General features: G+C 34.7%; 1 pseudogene; it reads left to right on the plus strand.

The window, feature by feature from the left end:
- Positions 1–14,401: 14,401 nt before the first annotated feature.
- On the plus strand, positions 14,402–14,521 carry LOC119052693 (uncharacterized; annotated as a pseudogene).
- Positions 14,522–27,599: the final 13,078 nt, after the last annotated feature.

The following is a 27,599-nucleotide window of genomic DNA, read 5'->3' on the forward strand; positions in this document are numbered from 1 at the left end:
TTTATTTTTTAACTTTATTATTGTTTTATCTTTCACTACATTTCCCTCTCTTTCCTTCTTTCCTGTTTTATTTCTTCTTCCTTTCTTTCCAAACTTACCTTTTCTTCCTCCCTTCTCCTGTATTTTTTTTAATACCCACAAGTGAGACAAAAAACTTGGAACTGTGAAAGGACCCAAACAGAGGGCATCCCAACAGGAGAGACATAGAGACAAATCTCACTTTGCTTTTGCAGACAAACTACAAGTTACTGCATATTTGTATTATTATTTTTCATTATTCTTATGTATTTTATTTTAATAGTATCTTTGTGTTCCTCCTCTTTCTGTATAGTCTCCTTTACTTGGCTGGTTATATTGTATCCTTGGACAGGTTTCCCTTGTTCTCTCTTCCACAGTGTATTGCTAATTTACTATCCTTCACGCCACTTATGTTCCTTTAACATACTACTCATAAGTTCTATACCCCCTATTCATGTTATCCAGATCACATAGATTCTGTCATATGATTGATGCTCTAATATTACTGTAAATAATAGCTATTCCATACAGTTGTAAATACTTCACAACACCCCTTCCAGATCTTAGCCCACTTCACAGTTTCCAGACTCTATTACTGTAGGGGTTAACTCTATTCTCTCACACACTACACCTATTTATTATCCTTTACTCTTACCTTACCTCAGAATCTGACTTACCACAACCTCACTGCTTTCTAAATCCAACTCACAATCCTTCCCTCTCCAACAAGAGTCTTATCTTCTTTCCATCCTTTCTTAAAAGTGGCCAGTTGGGTTGAAGATCACAGTTAATACTATACATAGCCAAAGGATCTCTTATCTCTTCTTTGCTGGCTGCTACTATAAATGTCACAGAATACTCTCCTGCTCTCATAAACCGTTTTGCCTTCCTCTCCAACTGATCACAAAAAAAGAGTAGGTGGAAGCGGTGAACACCAGGATACCCACTGGAAGAGGAAACCCAACAACAAAGGAACCACCAACAGATAACAACAGAAGAATGTGAAGGAGGGAGTGGAAACCCCAATAACCTCAATTCAAGACCTATCTGTAAATACAACTAAATAGTTGAGACACTACCCAGTACAGACAACTGAACAAGAGCAAAAGAGAATCCTCAAAACTTTGTACACATGGAAGAACTAGCTTCAACACATCTTGTACTCACGAGTACAACAAATTACAACTGTTGGTGCACAGAGTGACCATCAGTTAATTAGCTGGTGGGATGGAGCCAGAAAAGATAGACCCAAATAACAATCAAACCCCAAAGACAAACACAGAGCCAACTTAAAGGTCAGTCCAAGATCAGTGAGCTTGAGAGATCAAGGAGACCCTACCACTAAATGTCGTAGGTATTATACCACAGAAGTTCACACCATAAACCCAAGAAGACAGAACAGATCAATTTAAGAAGCAGAAAGTAACAAGAAGAATCTAACAAACAAGGGGAAAACAAAGAAACAATCCCCAAATGAAAGAAAAGCAGGAAGCCTCAGAAAAAATGCCAGATGAAATAGAGGAAAGTCAGCTATCAGATATTGAATTCAAAGCATCAGTTATCAGGAAGTTTAATGAGCTCACAATGAGGTACCAGAAACTACAGGGAAACTGCAATGAACTCATGGCAATCTGTAGCAACATGAAAAAGGAAATAGAAACTATCAGCAAGGGCCAAGAAGAAATGAAGAATACAATTTCTGAACTTAAGAACACAGTGGAAGGAATCAAAAGCAGGATGGATGAAGCAGAAGACTGGATTAGTGAGTTGGAGGACAAAGTAGAAAAAAACACCCAGAAAGAGCAGGAAAATAAAAAGAGGGTCAGGAAGAATGAAGACCGATTAAGAGAAATGCAAGAAAATATGAAATGTAATAATGTTCGAATAATAGGGATACCAGAAGGAGAAGAGAGCAACTGCTAGAAAATGTATTTGAAAAAGTAATGATGGAAAACTTCCCTAATTTGATGAGAGGAAAAGTCACACAAATCCAGGAAACACCGAGACTCCAAATCAAGAGAAACCCAAAGAAGCCTACTTCAAGACACATCATCATTAAAATGGCAAAATTCAAAGACAAAGAGGGAATCTTAAAGGCAGCAAGGTAGAAAAAGAAACTAACATACAAGGGAGCCCCAATAAGGTTAGCTGCTGACTTATCAGTGGAAACGCTCCAAGCTAGCAGAGAATGGCAAAAAATATTCCAAGTAATGAGAACCAGAGGCCCGCAACCAAGGCTACTTTACCCAGCAAGGCTCTCAATCAAGATAGAAGGCCAAATAAAGAACTTCCAAGACAAAAAAAAAAAGTACAAAAGAATATATCTCCACCAAACCATCTTTGTAACAGATGCTAAAGGGACTAATCTAGGGACAGAAAGGAAAAGAAAGAGACAGAGAGGAACACAGGTACAGAGATGGCAATGACAAAACCCCATCAGTAATAATGTAAAACATAAATGGATTAAACACTCCAATCAAAAGACATAGAATAGCTGAATAAATAAGAAAGCATGACCCACACACATGCTGCCTACAAGAGACCCACCTCAGGAAAAAAGAGCTACACCGACTAAACTGAAGGTCTGGAAACCAGTTTTCCAAGCAAATGAATAGGAAAAAAAGCTGAGGTAGCAACTCTCATATCAGACAAAATAGACTTCAAAAAAAAAAGGGGGGGCCATAAACAGAGACCCAGAATGTCAGTACATAATACTCAAGGGAAGAATCCACCAAGAAGACATTAACATCGTAAATATATATGCACCCAACACAGGAGCACCCAAATATATTAAGAAAATCTTAGAGGACTTCAAGAAAGATTTTGACAGCAACACAATTATAGTAGGTGTTTTTAACACCCCATTGTCAAAAACAAACAGGTCTTCCAAACAAAATATCAAGAAAGATTTTCTGCCATTGAACAATGCCCTAGATGAAATACACTTAACTGATATATAGAGAGCCCTTATCCCAAAGATGCTAATTACACATTCTTTTCAAATGCACATAGAACACTTTCTTTTCTTAATTTTTAATTTTTGGAACAGTTTCAAAGGCAGATGACATGATAGGACACAACACAAGGCTCAACAAATTTAAGAGAATTGAAATAATGCCAAGCATTTATTCTGACCACAAAGGATTGAAACTGAAAACCAACCCCAAGGGAAATAACCAAAAACACTCAAAATCATAGAGATTGAATAGCATGTTATTAAAGAACGAATGGCTAAGAATAAAATTAGGGAAGAAATCAAAAAGTTTCTGAAAAGAAATTAAAATGAACTCACAACACCCCAAAATTTACGGGACACAGCTAAGACAGTCCTTAGAGAGAAGTTCACAGCAATACAGGACTACCTAAAAAAGATAGAAATGTTTCAAATAAACAAACTAACCCTACATCTGCAAGAAGATGAGGAAGAACAACAAAGACAGCCCAGAGCAAGTAGAAGGAAGGAAATAACCAAGATCAGAGAAAATTAAATGACATAGAGACTAAAAGACCAATTCCAAGGATCAATGTATGTAGGAGTTGGTTCTTTGAAAAGATAAACAAAATAGACAAGCCTTTAAGTAGGCTCATCAAGAAAAGAAGGGAACAGACACAAATAAACATAATCAGAAATGAAAGAGGAGAGATTACAACTGATACCACAGAAATAGAAGGGATTGTAAGAAATTACTATGAAGAACTGTATGCCAAGAAATTGAAAACCTAGGGGAAATGGACATATTTCTAGAAAAATACAATCTTCCAGAAGTCAGAGCAAAAGAAGCAGAAAATCTGAAGACGCCAATAACAGCAAAAGAAATCGAAGCAGTAATCAAAAAATTCCCATCACACAAAAGCCCTCGACCAGATGGTTTCACGGGAGAATTCTACAAAGCATTTAAGGAAGAGCTAACCCCTATTCTTCACACACTATTCCAAAAAATCCAAAATGTTGGAAGACTCTAAACTCCTTTTATGAAGCCATCATAATCCTAATCTGAAAGCCAGGTAAAGATACAACAAAGAAAGAAAACTTCAGGCCAATATCACTGATGAACATAGATGCTAAAATCCTCAAAAAAATATTGGCAAACTGCATTAAAGAATACATTAAACAGATCATTCACCATGACCAAGTGGGATTCATCCGAGGGATGGAAGGATGGTTCAATATTAGCAAACCAATAAATGTAATACATCACATAAACAAAAGCAAAGACAAAAATCACATGATCATATCAACAGATGCAAAAGCTTTTTCACTTTTGATAAGGTACAGCACATATTTATGATAAAAACACTCAGAAAAGTGGAAATAGAGGGAGCATTCCTCAACATAATAAAAGCCATATATGAGAGACCTACAGCCAACATCATAGTCAGTGGGCAAAAATTAAAATCTTTTCCACTAAGATCAGAAACAAGACAAGGTTGTCCACTCCCACCACTTCTATTCAATATAGTATTGGAAGTTTTAGCCATAGCAATCAGACAAAAAAAGGAAATAAAAGCATCCAAATCAGAAAGGAGGAAACAAAACTCTGTGGATGACATGAGAGTGTACATGGAAAATCTTATAGACTGTACCAAAAAGTGTTCAACCTAATAAATGAATTTGGCAAAACAGCGGGATAAAAAGTCAATATCCAGAGAACAAAGACATTTTTGTATACCAACAATGAAACAGCAAAAACAGAAATCAAGAAAAAATCCCATTTGATGTAGCAAAAACAAAAATAAACTCCTAAGGAATAATTCTAAACAAGGAGGCAAAATACCTGTATGCAGAAAGCTACACAACACTAAAGAAAGAAATCAAGGAAGACACAAACAAATGGAAACATATACCGTTTTCATGGGTTGGAAGAATTAACATCATCAAAATGTCCATACTATCCAAAGCAATTTACAGTGTCAATGCAATACCTATTAAAGTACCAATGCCATAGTTCACAGACATAAAACAAACACTTCAAAAATTTACATGGAACCATTAACAACCCCAAATAGCAGCTGCAATTTTCAGAAAAAAAGAACAAATTAGGAGGGATCACAATACCTGATACCAAACTGTATTAGAAGGCCACTGTAATCAAAATAGCCTGGTACTGACATGAAAACAGGCACATAGACCAATAGAACAGAACAGAAAACCCAGAAATAAACCCAAGTCTCCATGGTCAATTAATATTCAACAAAGGGGCAGTAACATAAAATGGAGTAAAAATAGCCTCTTCGATAAATTGTGTTGGGAGAAATGAACAGCTATGTGCAAAAAAATGAAATTTGAGCACTGTACTCCAAAATAAATTCAAGATGAATAAATACTTAAATATAAGTCATGACACCATTAAAGTCCTAGAGGAGAACATTGGCAAGAAAATCTCAGATATTTCACACAGCAACATTTTTACTGATGTGTCCCCAGAAGGGACATAAAGGAAAGAAGAAACAAATGGGATCTCATCAAAATAAAAAGCTTCTGCATGGCTAAAGAAAACAGTATTAAAATAAAAAGAGAACCAAGTGCATGGGAAAACATATTTGCCAATGATACTTCAGACAAGGATTTAATCTCCAAAATATATAAAGAACTTACACCACTCTACTCTAAGAAGACAAGCAACCCAATTAAAAAGTGGGGAAAAGACTTGAACAGACATTTCTGCAAGGTAGACATACAGAGGGTCCAGAGACATATAAAAAGATGCTTAATATTGCTAGCTATCAGAGAGATGCAAATTAAAACCTCAATGAGATACCATTTTACACCAGTCAGAATGGCCATCATAAACAAAGGAACAAACTACAAATGTTGGAGAGGTTGTGGGAAAAAGGGAACCCTAGTTCACTGTTGGTGGGATTGCAGACTGATACAACCAGTATGGAAAACAGTATGGAATTGTCTCAGAAGACTAAAAATGAGCCTGCCTTTTGACCCAGCAATTCCACTGCTAGGATTATATCCTAAGAACCCTGAAACACCAATCCAAAAGAACCTATGCACCCCAATGTTCATAGCAGCACAATTTACAATAACCAAGTGTTGGAAGCAACCTAGGTGCCCATCAGTAAATGAATAGATCCAAAAACTATGGTACAGTTACACAATGGAATTCTTTTTTTTAAATTTTATTTCGTTATTTTTCAAGTACAGTTTTTTGTCTATTTTTCCCATCCTAGCACAATGGAATTCTATATAGCAGAAAGAAGAAGGAGCTTCTACCATTTGCAACAGCATGGATGGAAGTGGAAAGCATTATGCTGAGTGAAACAAACCAGGTGTTGAAATACAAATACCATACATAAGATTTCACCTTTAACAGGAACCTAAATAACAAAACAAACAAGCAAACAAAATGAAACCAAAGCACTGAAATAAAGAACAGCCTGACAGTGACCAGAGGGGAGGGGGGAGGGGATTTCAGGGGAAAATGGGAAGGGTTTACAGGAACAAATATAAAGGACACATGGACAAATCTAAGGGTGGTGGAAATGGGTGGGAAGTCAGAAGCACTTCGGGGGTTGGATTGGATGGGAGTAAAAGACAGAAAACTGTACCCTAACAACAATTAAAAGAAATAAATTTTAAAAAAGAAAAAATACAGTTTAATATCAGGTATTGTGATTCCTCCTAGTTTGTTTTTCTTTCTCAAAATTGCTGTGGCTCTTCGGGGTTATTTATGGTTTCATATAAATTTTCATAATGTTTTTTCTATATCTGTGAAATATGTCTGTGGTTCTTTAATAAGGATTTCATTGAATGTATTCATTGCTTTGGGTAGTATGGACATTTTGATTATGGTGAATCTTCAAATATATGAACACTGTTTATGCTTCCATTTTTGTGTCTTCTTCAATTTTTTTGTTCAGTGTTATGTAGATTTCTGAGTACAGGTATTTTTCCTCCTCGGTGAGGTTTGTTCCTAGGTACTTTATTTTTCTTGTTGGTATATCAAATAAGGTATTTTTTCTAATTTCCCTTTCTGATATTTCATCATTCGTGTAGAAAAATGACTTCATTTTCTGAATTTTGACTTTGTATCCTGCTGTTTTGCCAAATTCACTTTTTAGGTAGATTAGTTTTTTGGGGGTCTATAGGATTTACTGTGTACCCTATCATGTCATCTGCAAATAATGAGTTTTCATTCCATGCCTATTATTTCTTTTTCTTGTCTTATCACTATGAGTAGGGCTTCCAATAGCATGTTGAATGGAAGTGGTGAAAGCCAACATACTTTTCTTGTTCTTGATCTTAATGGGAAAGCTTTATTTTTTTTTGCTTATTGAGTATTATATTTACCTTAGGTGTTTGCATATGGTAATGCTACCTCTATTCTCACTTGGTGGTGTGTGTTTTTCACAAATGTGTGCTGTACCTTATCAAATGCTTTTTCCACATTTATTGATATGATCATGTTAACATTTATAATTTTAAAATGTGTCCATGTTCTCTAAAAAACTGTGGGATTTATTAGGATAGAAGCTAGATTCTGTTTATTTGTTGGTTTATTAGAGCTTCAAGTACCACTGCCTTTAGTTCTCTAGTTAAAGTGTAGTCCACTCACTTGCCTTGTATGTATGTTACTGTGTTAGGTGGGAAAAGGGGAAGCTTGATTAAGAAGAAGAGATGATATCTCATAATTGGCTGAAGAGTTAAACCAATACAGGAGAGGTAGTGGAATGCATAATGGTTAAGAAAATTCAGCAAAAGTCATAAATTGGAGTATTTCATAGAGTATTAGAAAATGTTTAAATTTCCAGGATATGTGGAAATTTTAGAGTATATTAGACTCACATGGCAAATGGCCTTTTAAGCCAATTTTTTTTGCATGACTAGTGGAAGGTAATTGAAGTTGACATCTAGATGTTAATGAGAACTGAGTGACATGCTTTAAAACTTGGAACTGATGTAAGATAAATATAAATAGAACCAAATAACCTAGGCCACAGTTTACTTGAGGACATGATCCATTTTTATTTTGCCTACCACTTTAACTTGCGTATATTCAATAGCATGCTAAATACTTTTTTTTAAAGAAGGAAAGAAGAAACGGAAAGAGAGAGAAAAAAAAGAAAGGAAGGAGGGAGTGAGATATGGAGAAAGGGCAGGAAGAAGGAAGGAAGGAAGGAAGGGAGGAAGGAAGGAAGGAAGGAAGGAAGGAAGGAAGGAAGGAAGGAAGGAAGGAAACATGGATGACATAATTTCAAAAAGTTTTTCAGTTTAGCATAAGAAATTAAAGTGCTAAATAGAAAAATCTATTTAAATACTTGGGAAAAGTTATAAAGTTTCAGGTGCATCCTTAGTTTGTGAATGTATGATCATGTTTTTGAAGAATATATCAGTCAGTGGGCCTGCAAGAGTAAATGTTGACCTGAATCCATTTACATTTGCATTAGTAAATAATTATTGAAAAGCCACTGTGTATACAGCATTCTCTATTATAGGAGGCACATAGCCTTTGACTTTAAGGAGTTTATAATTAAGGCTTAAACACACAAAACATAATTAAATGGCCAAAGAGAACAAAAACAGACCAGTGGCCATAGTAGAGAAAGCATGAGTTTTTAAGTAAACTAAAATTAAGTTCAATTACTGGCTATCCATGTGATTTAAGCATGATACATACTAGTCTAAATATCAGTTTTATAATCTATAAAATGAGGAAATTAATATTATCTACCTTATAGGACTACAGTGAAGATAATGTAGGCAAATACTTAACATGATGCCTAAAATATTGTAAGCACCTCATAATGATGATATGATTATTAGTTATTGTCTACCAAAACAACAGTGAACACAGTTTATATCTTTTTTTACTTCTTTTTTTATTATTGTTCAAATACAGTTGTCTCTATCCCCCCCACTGAAGAACCCTGAAACACCAATCTAAAAGAACCTATGCACCCCAATGTTCATAGCAGTACAAGTTACAATAGCCAAGTGCTGGAAGCAACCTAAGTGCCCATCAGTAAATGAATGGATAAAAAACTATGGTACATTTACATGGTGGAGTACTACACAGTTTATATCTTTAAACAATATTAGATTAAGTGCTAAATGAAGGCTATAAATCAGGGGTTAGTAAACTTTTTTTGTAAAGGAATACATAGTAAATATTTTAGATACTGCAGACCATATATGATTTCTGTCACATATTCATTTTTGTTTACAACTCTTTAAAATATAAAAACCAATATAAATTCATAGACTTTACAAAAATCAGCTTGCTGATGGATACAGCCAGAGACAGTTGTCTTCCAATCCCTGCTGTAAGTGATAAAATACTGTAGGAACTAAAGATGGATACTAGGAGGCATGTATGAATTTCTTGTAAAATGCAGGGTTTGATCTCATTCTTGGAAAATGAATGCATCATAAATATAATTTGGAATTGTAATTTTTGTTTTCTCAGATCAACTGAAAAAAATATTGTTCACTCTGAAAAATATATGGACTACCAATTGTAAATAACTGAAAACAGAATTTAAAACAGGCTTTTAAAACTTTGGCCACTCAATGAGATTTCTGAACTTACACATGGGGATGATATTGTGTAATTATCACCCTTTCTATGAAATATCCCTTAGTAACTTTAGTCTATATACTATGCATTTGTTTTGTACTTCATAAGAATCCAAAAATTGAGAATTCAGTATATTTGAAAGAGTGGCACAAATATAATAGTAATTTCTTTGTGCTAGGTGGTGTTCCAAATGACTCACATTTATTAACTCATTAAATCCTTACAGTAATCTTATGACATACATATTGTTACCATCACCTTTATTTTATAGAGGAGAATCCTGAGACTTAAAGAGTTTTGGCAAATTATCTTACGTCTCACAGATAGTAGTGGCAGAGGTGAGATGTAGTCTGGTTCTGTAGACTATACTCTTAGTATACCTCTTCTTTTTCTTTAAACTTATTACATTTATAAAATAACATTGTGAATGGCTGTCTTTCTCAATGAGATATACATTTTTGTGGGAATGAACAAATAAGTATCTTTATATAATGATTGATTGATCTATCAAGTAGTATATAGATGATAAAGATAATATAGATAGAGATATAATGTAGATATAGCTGTATTTGTCTCATTAACTGCTATTCTCCAATAGCTAATACACAAAATTGTATAGTGTATACTCAAATGTGTGAAATAAAGTATTTTCCCCAGTTTACCATGTAAAATCTAAAACTCAGTTAAGGTCACAAACCAGCAAGTAATACAAGAAATTCAAAAGTGAAGATAAAAACAAGAGGTTAAAAGTGAGGTTTAAATGGGAAAAAAAAGGAAGGATGGGGAGATTTTAGTATTTTTTATTTAATTCAGGCCAGCAAATCTTTTTTGTTTGTTTTAGCTTGTACTTTATTTTTTTTATTGTTCAAATATAATTGTCTGCCTTTTATCACCACCTCTCCCCCGACACCAGCCATCCCTACCTCCCTCCCCTGATCACACCCTCTTTGGTTTTGTCCACATGTCCTTTATAGTTGTTCCTGAAAACCCTTTACTCTTTCCCCCACATTATCCCCTCTCCTCCCCCTCTGGTTACTCTCTGTTTATTCCTAATTTCAATGCCTCTGGTTATATTTTGCTTGCTTGTGTTTTTGTTGTTGTTGTTGTTGTTGATGAGGTTCTAGTTAAAGTTGAGATCATAATGGTATTTATTTTTCACTGCCTGGCTTATTTCGTTTATCATAATGCTCTCCAGTTCCATCCATGCTAGTGCAAAGGATAGGAGCTCCTTCTTTCTTTCTGCTGCATAGTATTCCATTGTGTAAATGTACCATCGTTTTTTGATCCATTTATTTACTTAGTATACCTCTTCTGGTGGGCTCTGATTCATTAATGGCCTTGTGCAGGTAAAATTGAGCCTCAATTTTTTTATTAGAAAATTAATTTATTCAAAAAGCTCATTTCTGCAGTAATGACAAGGCGTTAAGGGATATACACTCATCCTCAGTTTGAGAATTTTCTTCCTGCAGTACATTTTATTTAATTTTGTTTTAATTTTTTAAATTTTATTTAACTATTTTTCAAGTCTAGTTTTCTGTCTATTTCTCCCATCCCAGCCCATCCCACCCCATGCTCCCCACCTCCCTCCCATTTCCACCCCCCTTAGTTATTGTCCCTGTGTCCTTTATACTCATTCCTCTAAATCCTTCCCCTTTCTCCCCTTAAATTCCCACCCCTCACCCCTCTGGTCGCTGTCCCCCTGTTTTCTATTTCAGTATCTTTGTTTTTTTTAAAATATTTATTCATTTATCTTTAGAGGGGAAGGAGAGAGGGAGAGAAACATCAATGTATGGTTGCCTCTAGTGCATCCCTGCTGGGAACTGGCCTGCAGGGAATCAGTATCTTTGTTTTTATTTTGCTCGCTTGTTTGTTTTGTTGTTTAGCTTCCTGTTAAAGGTGAGATCATATGGTATTTGTCTTTCAACACCTGGCCTATTTCACTCAGCATAATGCTTTCCAGTTCCATCCATGCTGTTGCAAAGGGTAGTAGCTCCTTCCTTCTCTCTGCTGCATAGAATTCCATTGTGTATATGTACCACAATTTTTGGATCCATTCATTTACTGAAGCGCACCTGGGTTACTTCCAAATCTTGGCTATTGCAAATTGTGCTGCTGTGGACATTGGTGTGCATAGGTTCTTTGCATTGGTGTTTCAGGGTTCATAGGATATAATCTAGCAGTGGAATTGCTGGGTCAAAAGACAGATTCATTTTTAGTTTTCTGAGAAAACTCCATACTGTTTTCCATAATGGTTGTACCAGTCTGCAATCCCACAAACAGTGAACTAGGGTCCCCTTTTCCCCACAACCTCTCCAACATTTGTTGTTTGTTGCTTTATTTATGACAGCCATTCTGACTGGTGTAAAGTGGTATCTCATTGTGGGTTTAATTTGCATCTCTCTGATAGCTAGCAATATTGAGCATCTCTTCATGTGTCTCTGGATCCTCTGCATGTCTTCCTTGGAGAAGTGTCTGTTCAAGTCCTTTGTCCACTTTTTAATTGGGGTTAGTTGTCTTCTTAGAGTGCAGTCGTGTAAGTTCTTTGTATATTTTGGAGATTAAACCTTTGTCTGAGGTATCATTGGCAAATATGTTTTCCCATACAGTTGGTTGTCTTGCTAATTTATACTGTTTTCTTTAGCCATGCAGAAGCTTTTTATTTTGATGAGATCCCATTTGTTTATTCTTTCATTTATATTCCTTGCTCTAGGGGACATATCAGTAAAAATGTTGCTGTGTGAAATATCTGAGATTTTCCTGCCTATGTTCTCCTCTAGGACTTTAATGGTTTTATGGCTTGTATTTGTCTCTTATCCACTTTTAATTTATTTTGGCGTATGGTGTAAACCTGTGCTCGTTTCATTTTTTTGCACTTAGCTGTCCAGTTCTCCCAGCACCATTTGTTAAAGAAGCGATCTTTACTCCATTTTATGTTACTGCCCCCTTTGTCGAATATTAATTGACTGTAGAGAGTTGGGTTGATTTCTGGGCTCTCTGTTCTGTTCCATTGGTCTATGTGCCTGTTTTTATGCCAGTACCAGGCTGTTTTGATTACAGTGACCTTGTAACACAGTTTGATATCTGGTATTGTGATCCCTCTTACTTTGTTCTTCTTTCTCAAAAGTCCCGCTGCCCTACCCTTTGCAACAATATGGATGGAACTGGAAAGCATTATGCTGAGTGAAATAGGCCAGGTGTTGAAGACAAATACCATATGATCTCACCTTTAACTGGAAGCTAAACATCAAAACAAACAAGCAAGCAGAATAAAAAACAAAGGCACTGAAATATAGAACAAGGGGACAGTGACCAGAGGGGAGAGGGAAGGGAATTTAAGGGAAAAAAGGGGGAGGGATTTGGAGGAACTAGTTTTAAGGACACAGGGACAAGAACTAAGGGGGGTGGAAATGGGAGGGAGGTGAGGAGCATAGGGTGGGGTGGGCTGGGATGGGAGAAATAGACAGAAAACTCTACTTGAAAAATAACTAAAATTAAAAAAACAAACAAACAAAAAAAGTGCAGCTGCTATTTGGGGTCATTTATGGTTCCATATAAATTTTTGAAGTGTTTGTTTTATGTCTGTGAAATATGCCATTGGTACTTTGTAGATATTGCATTGAATCTGTAAATGGCTTTGGGTAGTATTGTCATTTTGATGATGTTAATTCTTCCAATCCATGAAGATGGTATATGTTTCCATTTGTTTGTGTCTTCCTTGATTTCTTTCTTCAGAGTTTGAACCTCAATTTTAAAGAATTAAAATTAAGATAAACATATTTCCTACTAACTGAATTTTTATCAATATATTTTGAAAGATACACTGAAGTAAAACTCTTTTGGCCACTCACAAATTTCTATGGCGTTCTTCATACACAACAAAATGATAAATCCTATGTATGTGTGTGTGGCCTGGGGAGATACCATAACCTTGTAATGCAGGCACTAATGTCATTCTCATTTCACAGGTGAGGAAACTGAGATTTGGAGAGGTGAAGCAACTTGGTCAAGGTCACAAGGGTAGTTAAGTGGCAGACCCAGGATTTGATCCCAAGCCTAATGATGCTAAGCCCAAACTTCAACCATCTTACATACTGCTCACAAATAATTTACACTCTAGTTGGGAAAATCAGGGATGTACCTATGAAGTTATTAGTAACAGTACCCAATGACATTTATGAAGTGATCTAAATAGACATTATTCAGAAAGAGACGGCTCTTTGGGCTAAGGTGTACACAAAGGAGGTGACAAAAATGTTAATTTCTATAACAATGAAATACTAGATGATTTAAGATAATGGCACATTAGAAAGAGTTGCCTTTGCCATACTTTATTGTTATGGAAAAGAAGTACATTAATAGTAAATGTTCAAAAACAATGAACTAAAGAGTAAAGAAGAGTGGAAAGTGACATCTGAAATCTATTTCCAAAAGATTAAATAATAAATTATATTAAAAACACTGAGCAGGAGGGTTAAAGATGATACTTTTTTGCTACAGTACTGACCTTTCATACAATAACAAAATATTAGAATTAGAAATGGTATATATTTTTAAAGGAAACACTTGTTCTGTGAATACTATCAACATTTAACAATATGCTTGCAATTTAACAGTTCCCATGCTATGAAAACATGATTATTATAATAACATTTTTCAGTATCTTAAGAAAGTCACCATATTTTAAACACAATTCTTTCAATCATCTATATCTGTCCCATCATTATGTTTTCATTTTTAGACTTATAAATGAATATTAATTTAATTATGTCTCTAAAATATATCATCATCAGCCATCAAGAAGTATATTACCTTGTTCTATTCATTTCTTTGGTATTCTATTTAAAATGTATGATTTAATCGCTTCTTGGCCTTTTGGCTAAGAGCAAGTGTAGTATCTGTTCTTATCAGTTTAAAATGTATAATTGATTTTCTAATTTATGATATAATGAATACTTTCTTTGTATTAGAAAGCCATTACAAATCTTTGAGTAGACTGATGAAAATGTTAATTTACATGTCAAAACAGGGTCACACCTGTATCTGAAAAGGTATACTAATGGCATGGCACTAATGCAATTTCACAAAGGACTTAATGGAGCACATAAAGCATATTTCCTCTACTAATATTCAGAGCATGGAGTCATATCTTGCTTTATGGGATGTAAAAATACTTTTTAATCAGCTAAAGGATAAAGAGACTTTCAAGGTTATTCAGATTAAGATATAAAAAGCCCTTAAATGCAAAATCCTCAATGAATATGATGGAAGGAAAATTTCAATCAGTGGTGTTTGCTTGGACTGGCAACATTTGAGAGCTTCTAAAATTTCCAAGAGGATTTTAAAGAAGAAATTAGAATGTGAGTATTATTTATTAAAATCCAAATATGGAAAATGAAAAATTATTCAAGGCTTATATTCATTAACAATAATTCAATCTAATAAAGATCATATATGAAAAATCTACAGCCAACATCATACTTAATTGGCAAAAATTAACAGCATTTTCCTTGAAATCAGGAATAAGACAAGGGTGTTCACTTTTACCGCTCTCATTCTACATAGTATTGAAAGTCCTAGCCACAGTGATCAGACAAGAAGAAATAAAAAGCATTAAAATTGGAAAGGAGGAAGTAAAATGGTCATATTTACAGATGCCATGATAACATATATAGAAAACCCTAAAGACTCTACCAAAAAACACTACACCTAACAAATAAATTCAGCAAAGTAGGAGGATACAAAATTAATATTCACAATTTGGTGGAATTTTTTTATAACAATAATGAACTATCAGAAGGAAAAACTAAGAAAACAATTCTACTTGCTAGTACAACAACAACAAAAAAATAAGGTACCTAGGAATAAATTTAACCAAGGAGATAAGAGACCTGTACTTAAAAAACTTTAGGACATTGAAGAAGAAAATGAGAAAGATACAAACAAATGGAAGCAGGTACCATGTTAACAGATTGGAAGAATTAAAAATGTCCATAACACCAAAAGCAATTTATAGATTCAATGTAATCCCTATTGAAATACCAATGACATATTTCACAGATAGAGAACAAACATTTCAAAAATTTATATGGAACCATAAATAACCCCAAATAGCTGCAGCAACTTTGAGAAAGAAGAACAAAGTAGGAAGGATAACAATACCTCATATCAAAACATACTACAAGGGCACTGTAATCAAAACAGCCTTATACTGGCATAAAAACAGACAGATCAATTGAATAGAATAGAGAGTCCAGAAATAGATTCAAGTCTCTATGGTCAATTAATATTTGACAAGGGAGGCAAGAGCATAAAATAAAGAAAGTCTATTCAATTAATAATGTTGGGTAAATTGGATAGGTACATGCCAAACAAAAGAGATTAGACTACCAACTTACATCATATACAAGGATAAACTGAAAATGCATAGAAGACTTAAATATGTCATAAAACCATAAAAATCATGGAATAAAATATAGGCAGGAAAATTCCAGATAGCTCTTTTTTTTTCTTTTTTTCAAAGATTTTATTTATTTATCTTTAGAGGAGAAGGGAAGGAGAGAGGGAGAGAAACATCAATGTATGGTTGCGTTTGTGCATCCCCTGCTGGGAACTGGCCTGCAGGGAACCTGCCTGCAACCTGGGCATGTACCCTGACTGGGAATCGAACCGTGATTGTCTGGTTCGCAGGCCTGCACTCAATCCACTGAGCTACCCAGATAGCTCTCGTAGCAATTTCTTTGTTAATATGTCTCCCAGGACAAGGAAAACAAACAAACAAACAAATAAATAAATAAATGGGGCTATATCAAACTAAAAAGCTTCTGCAGTGAAAAGAAACCATCAACAAAGTAAAAAGGGAACCCACTGTTTGGGGTAACATATTTGCCAATGATGGGTTAATTTTCAAAAGATATAAACAACATATACAACTTTAACAGCAGGAAGATAAACAATCCACTTATTTAATGGGGAAAGGACATGAATAGACTCTTTCCAGAAGAGCACATACAGAACATACATAGCCAGTAGACATATGAAAAATATTCAATATCACTAATCATCACAGAGATGCAAATTAAGATCACAATGAGATATCATCTCACAACTGTCATATTGACTATCATCAATAAATCAATAAGCAACAAGTACTGACAGGGATGTGGAAAAAGGGAAACACTCATACACTGTTGGTGGGAGTGTGGATTGGTGCAACCAATGTGAAAGCAGTATTAAATTTCCTCAAAAAATTAAAAGTAAAACTGCCATTTGACCCAACAATTCCAATTCTGGTAATATAACCTAAGAATCCTGACACACCAATCAGAAAGAATATATGCAACTCTATGTTCATAGCAGTGTTATTAACAATAGCTAACACTTGAAAATAGCCTAAGTACCCATTCTTCCTATCTACCCCTTTATCCCCAGAACTGATGGCTAGCTAAGGCTATGGCATTTATGGAGATTATTTGGTTAATGGAAGATGCTGAACCTCTGACTTTCATGCTCTTCTAGGAAACACAGATGAATTGGCAAGAGAAATTACTCCTGGTGACAAAGACCCTAGTGCTGAGAAATTGAAGTGTGGGAAAGGTAAGTTTTGGGGCACTGGATTAATTTTATGATGGAAAAATATCTTACACTAATGCAGATATGTAATATCTTTGGTGTCTGTCTCTCTTGGTAGAGAGATAACTCTTCTTGAAACCAAATGTTTGCTTTGGCAATTTGCACTTTAAAATGGCAGGAATAAAACTGAAAATTGAATATAGACTCAGCAAATATAATCCTCATAGAGGAATGTCAGGACTAATTTCTATATAGATAGTGACTTCTAAAAGATTTATTCTTCCAAAATCAAGCTTATGTCAAAGACTGTAAAGCCTTGGGGTAACATTGTTTACTATTACAAAAGCCCAGATGTATTTTGGGTCAAATTGTGTCACAGGAATCATAACAATTCCATGCATTAGAAGCCAGTGGTAACATAGTCATATTCTTTATATCATTTTTGTAAAAGACACTCACTATACTGATTATATGGTGTCTCCCATTAGGATGAATGATACCATAGAGGAGAGAACTGCAACTGAGAATACATAGTTCAGTGAAATATTAAGGTACTTTAAAATAAATTTTATATATATGAATGAGTATGTGGTTTTGAATAGCAATAAATTATATGACAGTTTTCTCAATAGACTGGAAGGCTATTTGATGTAGAATTATCAGATGTCAGAGCTGGAAGAGCCATTAGAGAATATTTTGTTTAATCTTTTCACTTAATAGATGAGGTAACTAAAGTCCAGAAAAGAAAAAGCGTTGACCAAATCTCACAGTGAAATATGTGGTAGAGCTCACCAAGATATTCTCAGCCCATAAAAACAAAACAAAACATGATTTGGGCTGTGTATACATAGTTGTGTAAATGAATGTGAGAGACAGTGACAAGCAAAGAACTGACCTCCATTAGCATTTCCCAAATAATTCTGTACAGCAAAGTAGATAAAATATAAATTTTTAACAAATGTAAATTAGAACTTAGCTTTCAAGTGTATTAAAATCATGGCTGATCCATGAAACAAATTAAAATATAAAGAGCTAAAAACTGATGTTCTAAATAGCAATATCTAGTAACCTTATTTTCTTATTCAAATATTGTCCTTTATAATTCTAAATATATCAGTTTCTAAGAAAAATACACCTAGTTTAACAAATTTAAAATATCATTTTGTAACTGTAATAACACATCCATTAAGCATTTAAAAATTTTTAAAATATTTTATTTATTTATCTTTAGAAGGGAAGGGAAGGAGAGAGGGAGAGAAATATCAATGTATGGTTGCCTCGTGTGTGTCCCCTGCTGGGAACTGGCCTGCAACCCAGGCATGTGCCCTGACTGGGAATTGAACCATGGTTGTTTGGTTCCCAGGCCCATGCTCAATCCACTGAGCTACACCAGCCAGGTAAGAAATTATTTTTTATTAAATTTATTGGGTTGACTATTTAATAAAATTATATAAGTTTCAAGTACACATTTGTATAATACATGATGCATATATTGCATTGTGTTATGTGCACACCACCAAAAGTCAAATCATCTGTTACCATATAGTTGACCCCCTTTATCCTTTACTCTATCTCCCATTCCTTTTCCGTCTGGTAACTGCCACATTGTTCTTTGTGAGATTTTGTTTGTTTTTCTTGTTTGTTCATTTGTTGCTTTCAGTTTTATATCCCACATATGAGTGAAATCATATGGTTCTTATTTTTTCTGCCTGATATATTTCATGTAGCATGATATTCTCAAGGTTCATTCATGTTGTTGAAAATGGCACCATTTTGTCTTTTTATGGCTGAATAGTATTCCATTGTGTATATGTTCTACATCTTCTCTATCCAATCCTCTATTGAAGGACACTTTGGTTGTCTCCATTTCTTGGCCACCATGAATAATACTGCAATGAACATAGGGGTGCATATACCATTATACTCAATGGTAAAAAAACTGAAATCTTTTCCTCTAAGGTCAGCAACAGGACAAGGATGTTGACTCTCAAAACTCTTATTCAACATTGTACTGGAAAACCTAGCCAGAACCATCAGGCAAGGGAAAGAAATAAAAGGCATCTAAATTAGAACTGAAGATGTAAAAGTGTCACTTTCTGCAGATGACATGATTCTTTACATAGAAAACCCTAAAGACTCTACCAAATAACTATCACAAACAATAAGCAAATACTCTAAAGTTGCAGGATACAACATCAATGTACAAAAATCCACTGTATTTCTATATACTAACAGTGAAACTTTAGAAAAATAAATGAAAAACCAATCCCTTTTACAATTACAAAAAAGAATAAAATACCTAAGAATAAACCTAACAAAGAATGTGAAGGACCTATATACTGAAAACTATAAAGCATTAAAAAGATTGAAAAAGACACAATGAAATGGAATTGGAAGAATCAACATAGTTAAAATGATCCTATTATCTGAAGCAATATACAGATTTAATGCAATCCCCATCAAAATCCCAAACACATAGGACAAAATATCATCATATGTGTATGGAACCACAAAAGACCTCAAATGGTCGAAGCTATCCTGAGGAAAAATAAATAATGGAGCTGGTACCATACTGCCTGATTTCAAATTATACTACAAAGCAACAATAATCAAACCAGCATGGTATTGGCAGAAAAACATACGCAAACCAACGGAACAGATTTAGAGCCCCCAAATAAACCCACATGTATATGGTCAAATAATTTTCAACAAAAATAAAATGGAGCAATTCTTTTTAAATTTATTTTAACAATGATGTTCTAAATAGCAATATTTAGAATATTTTTAATCTTTTCAGTTGATATTACAGTTGATATATAATATTAGTTTCAGATGTACAAAATAGTGATTACATGTTTCTATGTATTATGACTTAAGTGTTATATACCTTACAAAGTGACAGGACCATATTAATTTTAAATAGCTATGTTACACAGCTGACTCAGAATAAATGTGTACTCAGTGCAGTCAAACCTTATTTTGTTGACATATGTGGCTTTAGGGTCAATATCTTCTGAGTCTTGAGCACTATTATTTAGAATCAAGGGCAAGATTCTGTTGTAATCCAAGGAGTAATTGATTAATTTATCTTGTTAGTGTTTTGGGTTCCTGTCTTTGTCATCCAATGTCTTCACTCTTATCTGAAAAAAAATGATAAGCAAAACTTCAAAATTTTCTTCCAAATAATTAATAAATTTGAATGAGTATTACCATATAATAACAGTAAAGTTCTAAGTTGGCAATACTTCACCTATAACCAAGTTCTTATAATATCAATCAACTCTGATCATCCAGCCCATGTATTGCTATTTCTTTTGCACTAAGGTTATTGAAAGGTGCTTTGTGAGATGCCCTGCTAAAGGCCAGAAGCAGTATGCTTGTAATAGTTTCCCCAATCTACCAGTCACATAAACCCTAACAAAAAGGAAAATGAGATTACTGCAGTGTAACTTGTTCTTCATGAATCTATGTGGAATGCTACAAAATGTTTATAAAATCACCTCTTAAATGTTCAAGATGAACTTCTGTCTCAACCATCCTTATTCTTTAAGAAAATTATTCCATATAAATTTTTGAAGTGTTTGTTCTATGTCTGTGAAATACGCCATTGGTACTTTAATAGGTATTGCATTGAATCTGTATATTGCTTTGGGTAGTATGGACATTTTGATGATGTTAATTCTTCCAATCCATGAACACGGTATATGTTTCCATTTGTTTGTGTCTTCCCTGATTTCTTTCTTCAGTGCTGTGTAGTTTTCTGCATACAGGTCTTTTACCTCTTTGGTTAGGTTTATTCCCAGATATTTTATTTTTCTTTTTGCTATATCAAATGGGATTTTTTCCCTTGATTTCTGCTTCTGCTGATTCATTGTTTGTATACAAAAATGCCTTTGATTTCTGGATATTGACTTTGTATCCTGCTGTTTTGCCAAATTCATTAATTAGTTTGAGCAGTTTTTGGGTAGAGTCTATAGGATTTTCCATGTATACTATCATGTCATCTGCAAACAGTGACAGTTTTGTTTCCTCCTTTCCTATTTGGATGCCTTTTATTTCATTTTCTCGACTAATTGCTGTGGCCAAAACTTCTAATACTATATTGAATAGAAGTGGTGAAAGTGGACAGCACCAACTTACACCATACACCAAAATAAATTCAAGGTGGATAAAAGACTTAAATATAAGCTGTGACACCATTAAAGTCCTAGAGGAGAACATTGGCAAGAAAATCTCAGATATTCCACACAGCAACATTTTTACAGATATGTCCCCTAGAGCAAGGAATATAAAGGAAAGAATAAACAAATGGGATCTCATCAAAATAAAAAGCTTCTGCATGGCTAAAGAAAACAGTATTAAATTAAAAAGACAACCAACTGTATGGGAAAACATATTTGCCAATGATACCTCAGACAAAGGTTTAATCTCCAAAATATACAAAGAACTTACAAGACTCCACTCTAGGAAGACATCGAACCCAATTAAAAAATGGGAAAAGGACTTGAACAGACACTTCTCTAAAGAGGATATACAGAATATCCAGAGACACATGAAAAGATGCTCAATATCGTTAGCTATCAGAGAGATGCAAATTAAAACCACAATGAGATACCACTTTACACCAGTCAGGATGGCTATAATAGACAAAGCAACAAACAACAAATGTTGGAGAGGGTGTGTGGAAAAGGGGACCTTAATTCACTGTTGGTGGGATTGCAGACTGGTACAACCATTATGGAAAACAGTATGGAATTTTCTCCGAAAAATAAAAATCGACCTGCCTTTTGACCCAGCAATTCCACTGCTAGGATTATACTCCAAGAATCCTAAAACATCAATTTCAAAGAACCTATGCACCACAATGTTCATAGCAGCACAATTTACAATAGCCAAGAGTTGGAAGCAACCTAGGTGCCCATCAGTAAACGAATGGATCAAAAAATTGTGGTACATATACACAATGGAATTCTATGCAGCAGAGAGAAAGAAGGAGCTACTACCTTTTGCAACAACATGGATGGAACTGGAAAGCATTATGCTGAGTGAAATAGGCCAGGCATTGAAGGACAAATACCATATGATCTCACCTTTGACAGGAAGCTAAAGAATAAAACAAACAAGCAAACAGAATAAAAACAAAGACACTGAAATAGAGAACAAGTGGGCAGCGACCAGAGGGGAGAGGGAAGGGAAGTTAAGGGGGAAAAGGGGGAGGGATTTTGAGGAACAAGTATTAAAGACACAGAGATGAGGACTGGGGGGGGGAATGGAAGGGAGGGGGGAGACCAGGCGGGGGAGTGGGGTGGGATGGGAGAAATGGATAAAAAAAATGTACTTGAAAAGTAACTAAATAAAATTTAATATTAAAAAAATATAAATAAATATAAAAAGAAAAAGAAAGAAAATTAGGAAGCATTGATATATTTCTGGTCTTAAAGTACCCTTGCAAAGGTTCTTAAATTATCACCCTCTCATATACAAACAGGACAGTCTTACAGTGTACAGTAGAAAGTGATTAGCCATAAAATCAAATTGATGTTCAATTTTTGACTACACAATTTTCTTGTGTAGCAGATTACTTAAAGTGAATATTGAAGCAGATTATTGAGTTTTGAAATTTATAAAGTCTATATATAAAATACCTAGTTCATAGTACATACTGTTATTTTTGCTGTTGTTTCTGTGGAATATGAATTACATATATCTGGTAACTAAACTTCATTTAAGATTATCATGTACTCTTAAAAATCTTTCTCTTTTTCTTAGGATTCCAATTCTTTTTAGTGATTATTCTAAACTTTCTAATCCAAAGATTATCTCATACCCACTGGGGCTTTAAATTCTTACCTGATTGTTACTTTACCTATGATCTAAGTACTGTCTAAGGCGCAGCCCCAGATCCTGAGGTTCTGAATTTGAACTTCTCCTTAATGTTCCATTTTGTGCCCAGAACACTCTTTTCCCCCCTCATTTATCTCTTATCCTGCTTTATTTTAACAGTAAAACATGTACTTTCCCCAAGATACCTCTTCCATACTGTCTCAGATTCTCCCTTTTGGGTTCTTCTTCAGGCCTTTCCAGGTTTCCCTACAATCCAAAATGAAGTCTTTGAATGTGTTTTCACTCTCACTTGAATTCTATGGTTCTGAAATAGAAGTGTATAGATTGTTACAATGGAAGATTTTTTTCTGATTTATAAGTGATTATATCTGACTTCTATTTTCCATGTCACTAAGTAACTAAACTGTGTAGGGTATATCTTCCTGATAGATTATGTTCTTCCTTAAAAATCTATTTCATCTGCATCTCTCTGATAGTGATACTGAGCATCTTTTCATGTGTCTCTGGATCCTCTGTATGTCCTCCTTGGAGAACTGTCTGTTCAAGTCCTTCGCCCACTTTTGAATTGGGTTGCTTGTCTTCTTAGAGTGGAGTCGTGTAAGTTCTTTGTATATTTTGGAGATTAAACCCTTGTCTGAGGTATCATTGGCAAATATGTTTTCCCATAAACTTGGTTCTCTTTTTACTTTAATACTGTTTTCTTTAGCCATACAGAAGCTTTTTATTTTGATGAGATCCCATTTGTTTATTTTTTTCTTTATGTGCGTGCTCTAGGGAACATACCAATGAAAATGTTGCTGTGTGAAATATAAGAAATTTTTCTGCCTATGTTCTCTAGGATTTTAATGGTGTCATGACATATTTAAATCTTTTATCCACCTTGAATTTATTTTTGTGTATGGTGCAACTTGGTGCTCTATCACTTCACACTGCTCAGAATGGCCATCATAAACAAAGCAACAAACAAGTGTTGGGGAAGTTGCGGAGAAAAAAAAACCCTAGTGCATTGTTGGGATTGCGGGATGGTATAACCACTATAGAAAACAATATAGTTTTCTTAGAAGACTAAAAATGGATCTGCCTTTTGACCCAGCAATTCCACTGCTAGGATTATATCCTAAGAACCCCGAAACACCAATCCAAAAGAACCTATGCACCCCAATATTCATAGCAGCACAATTTACAGTAGCTAAGTTCTGGAAGGAGCCTAAGTGTCCATTAGTAAATGAATGGATCAAAAAACCTTGGTACATTTACACAATGGAATTCTACGCAGGAGAAAGAAAGAAAGAGCTCCTACTCTTTGCCACATCATGGATGGAACTGGAGAGCATTATGCTAAGTGAAATAAGCCAGGCAGTGAAAAACAAATACCATATGATCTTGCCTTTAACAGGAAGCTAATCAACAAAACAAACAAGCAAGCAAAATATAACCAAAGACACTGAAATAGAGAACAGGCTGACAGGGACCAGAGGGGAAAGGGAAGGGAATTTCAGAGGAAAGGAGGAAGGGTTTGCAGGAACAAATATAAAGTACACATGGACAAAAACAAGGGGGGGTGGAAATGGGAGGGAGGTGGGGAGGGCTGGGAGTGGGCTGGGCTGGGAGTAAAGGCAGAAAACTGTACTTGAACAACAATTAAAATAAAAAAATAAAAAATCTATTTCATTATGCACAAGATAGGGCTGAAATGGCTGTGTTCAGTGTAGAGTTAATCTCATTTGTAGTAATATGCGGTGGGTTCATAATCAGAATCACCTCAAAGTTTCCATGTGTTTCATAGAATTTGCTTTCTGCAAACCAGACCATACTAGTCTCAGGAGATCTCTAGGTTCATAGTGAGTAATAACCATGTTTCCTCTTTGTGGTTGTTAAACTAATAAGTACATTTTAGTTTTTATTTTACTTTAACCCCTCTATAGGATTTGATAGTGTTGTCTATACCCACCTTTTTAGACAGACCTATTTATTTGGCTTCTATATTTCACATTCTAGATTTTCTTCTTAATTTTCTATTAATTCATTCTCTTTCTTCTTATTTGGATTATCTGCTTCTATCTACCCTTCAAACAGTAGTGTTATCTAAATCCCATATTTAACTTTTTTTCCTCTTAATCAACCTTTTCCCTTCTTAATCTATACACTCTCTGTAGGCAGTTTATTGGTTCCCATAGTTTTAAGTGCACCTTCACCATTTGTAAATCAATGCTTTCTAAATATATATCTCCAGTCCAGAAGCATCGTCCAAGCTCCAGGTGTAGATATCTAACCCTACTGGTTATTTTAACTTCGAGGTTTTTTTTTAGTCCTCATCTGAGGATATGTTTATCGATTTTTGAGAGACAGAGATGTAAGAAAGCAACATTGATCCATTGCCTCCTGTATGCACCTGACCTGGGATGGAATCTGCAACCTAGATATGTCCCCTGACTAGGAATTGAACCTGCAACCTTTTAATGTATGGGAAGATGCTCCAACCAATTTAGCAACCCAACTACCACTTGACTTGGAGTTTTGTAGACCTCTTGAAATAAACATATAAAAAACACATATCTTATATTTGCCCCAAATCTACTTTTTTTTTCACAGTAATCTCCAACTCAGTGTAAAGTATTAGTACCCATTCATAAAGTCATTAAGCAGTAATTTGATTTCTTCCTTTCCCTTATGCCTCCACTGGATTACCAATGGCTAAAATGTCTTTGCAGCTCTTCTCATGCAAAGGTGGAGTCTGTTTCTTCACACATTGAATCTGGACTGGTTTTATGACTTTCTTTAGTGGAAGTGATGTTGGATAATTTCTGAACATTTGTCTTTGGGCTTTTCAGCTTTATTTTTATATATATTTTTGAAACCTGATACCCTCATGTGAAAAATCCCAAGTTATCTTCCTGGATGTTGAAAACATATGGAGAAGAGTCTAGTTTAGCTGTCTTCAGGATGAAATCAATTACTTTAGCATGATATACATACAAGACCCTGGCATGAGCTGGTCTCAGTCATGATATTGCTAAGCCACAGCAAGGTACACTTTAAATGTGTCATAGTTTCTTTATATGTGTACTTTTGCACATATTTTTCTGTCTGTAATTCTCTTCTGGAATCCAAGAATTAGTTCAATCATTATACCTCCTTTGGTAACATCTTCATTGAACCCCTGCATTCCTAATCTGAGTTAATGCACCATCCTTTTGATAACATAGCACTTTCTTTTCCCTCTGTCCTGGTAGGTATTAGCTTATATGGTCTGTGTATCTACATATCTTCTAAATAGTCCATGTGCTCTTTACCTGTAGGGAATGTAATTTATTAATTTCTGTATTTTGGTATTGAAATAACAAAGGGTGAAAATTTGATGAGAACCACTTATCTAACCCATATAGAGACTGGTAAAGCATGTCCAGAATTTCTAGGGCCTGAGGCCAAAAATGAGTATATGCATAGAACATTTATAAGTCAATGTATCCAAGTAGATATTGTAGTAGGGACTGGGGAAAATTTTTTTTGTCATTTATTAAATAATTCCAGTGGTTGTGAATTTATAGCCCTTATGGATCATTATATGCCTGCTAAAGAACTATTTGGGGAAGAAATTGTATACTATGTTTCAGTGTTGTACCAATTGGCCTTAGACACACACATGTTTACATAATGCACACACACACACACACACACACACACACTTATACACTATTCTTGTCTAAGAGAGTGATGGTTCCAGAAAATAAGGAGAAACTCATTTAATTTTGAATTGGCGAATTTTGATCTAATACATTTAAATACCCTGTACAAATAACATTGAAACCAGTTATGCTTTTCTTCTGGTTGGATTATTTATGTAGGATAGAGACATAATACACCTGAGAGAAGCAGCTTTGGAGAATGTCTGATTAACTGAGGATCTGATTTTAATTTAAAGGCTTATTTATATCAAATAGGTGTATGTGTATGTACAGGAATGTATATACATATATAGAAAATAAACATTTTCTCTTTACATGTGCATACAATCTCTATATACAGACCTACGTTTATTTTATACTCAAGCAACAGAAAAATGCTGTATAGTCACTTCATTTAATATATATCGCCAGTGCACCATGCATGCTTAAAAGCTTTTAGGGACCAAGCTCAATCAGTTTTGTAAGCATCCTGATTACCAGTGTTTTGAACTCTGTATCAGATGAGTTATCTATGTCCTTGTTGCTTGGCTCTTTTTCTGGGGCTTTAATCTGTTCTTTCATTTGGGCCATGTTTCTTTGTATCAGCACACAACTATCAACAACTGAACCTAAAAAATATAAACAGAAACTAAGCAAACAACTAGAATAGTAACAGAACCAGAGAAATGGAGATCACATAGAGGGTTTTCAGTGGAGAAGGGGAGAGGAAGAATGGGGGGAAGGTACAGGGAATAAGAAGCATAACTCGTAGGCATAAAACAGACAGGGAGAGGTTAAGAATGGTGTAGGAAACAGAGAAACTAAAGAACTTATATGTACAACCCATGAATATAAACTAAGGAGGGGATGCTGGAGGCTTGGGGGTGCATGGTGAAGAGGGAATAAAGGGGAGATAAAAATTGGGAAAATTGTGATAGCATAATCAATAAAATGTACTTAAAAAGCTTTTAGGGAA

This window comes from Artibeus jamaicensis, unplaced genomic scaffold (genome assembly GCF_021234435.1).
Source record: "Artibeus jamaicensis isolate MK-2021 breed Jamaican fruit bat unplaced genomic scaffold, CSHL_Jam_final contig_240, whole genome shotgun sequence".
NCBI lineage: Eukaryota > Metazoa > Chordata > Mammalia > Chiroptera > Phyllostomidae > Artibeus > Artibeus jamaicensis.